Here is a 1,405-nt window from a genome sequence, read left to right on the forward strand (position 1 = left end):
AAAATAATATTTAACATTGTAAAAAAATAAGAAAATGTTGATTAAATGGGTTGCAAATAGAATTGTGAGTCTGCTTTACAAAATCATTTCCATATAATAGTTTCACTATTGACAAAAATTATACATTTGAAACAATCCCCAATACCATAAAAAAAGCAAAATAACAAAATCCTTCTAACATCCAAGCTAAATTCTTAATTCAAATACTTCAATAGAAGAATTATTATTATTAAAGGCCATAGTAGTTTTGAGTCTCACATTTGTCCATACTTTGGAATTCCTTCTCTTTATCTCTTATCATAGACTGAATCTTGCCGGAGAGAAATCTTAGCAGTGAGGTCTCTAAAAGGAAATAATAAATGAAGTGGGCCCAGTTTTGAACTCTACAGTCATAATCAGTAGATGATTAAAGAGAGAGATTTTTCCACCTTAAGTGACTCATCTAAATGCTGTATCTTAGGAGTTTTTGCTTATTTGTTTTAGAGGTTTTTGTGTATCTGAAAGTCTTTTTAGTGATATCCATCTTTTTAGAAGAATTTTAATCTTTTGTTCTGATGGATAAAAATTATAATACAAGCAGGGATGTTTTTATGCATGTGACATTAAAAGTATATTCTTTAAAATGCTTTGTTCTTAATTGAGGGATACATCTAAAAGGATAAATTTGGCTAGGAATAAGGATAAAAAGCTCAGACTTAAGATCCCATCAGCAGATAATTCTACCTCTAGTTTGAGTGAGGTCATTTGTTCACTCTGAGTTTAGGCATTCTATCTTTCTAAATCTCAATTGCCTCATGTGTACAATATGTGCAATAGAGTTATCAGTTTTTGAGGATTAAAGGAGCTGATGCAATAAGGGACAGCTGAATCACTACCACATAGTGCTCCAAGTAGTTTAGTTTTATGAATACAGGTCCTTGTTATGCAAGGGATCCAGCAATCAAAGGTAAATTCATAGAGGAAGTAAACTTTCCAACTATAATTCATCACCATTTTATAAACAGTTTTTTAACTTCATGAGCAGTACACGTTCAATATCACTATAATTTTCAACATAAAATATTAAACTGACTTCCAGAGGTTGAGGGAAGATTATTGACCAATTCAAACTTGGAAATTGTAAAATAACTTTATTTGGGGTCACAGGGATTGCAATTTGGGAGACACAGGTTCAGAAAGCTGCAATGAGTACTCCAAATCAGGAGAGACAGTGGGAGCATATATAGGCAAGTGGTGCTGATTTGTTGTAAAGCAGTAAAAGTCCTTTGTAGGCAACTTCAACTGCATGTTGAGAAAGAACATGCAATAAATGATAAAGAAAAGTCTGTATATACATAGTAAAAGTGTCATAAAAACAAGGATCAGAGAACCTCTGGACATAATATAAGTATTGAGTCATTCCAGA

Source organism: Heterocephalus glaber, unplaced genomic scaffold (assembly GCF_053883595.1).
Source record: "Heterocephalus glaber isolate CG9 unplaced genomic scaffold, H.glaber_assembly_v1.0 deba00001472, whole genome shotgun sequence".
NCBI lineage: Eukaryota > Metazoa > Chordata > Mammalia > Rodentia > Bathyergidae > Heterocephalus > Heterocephalus glaber.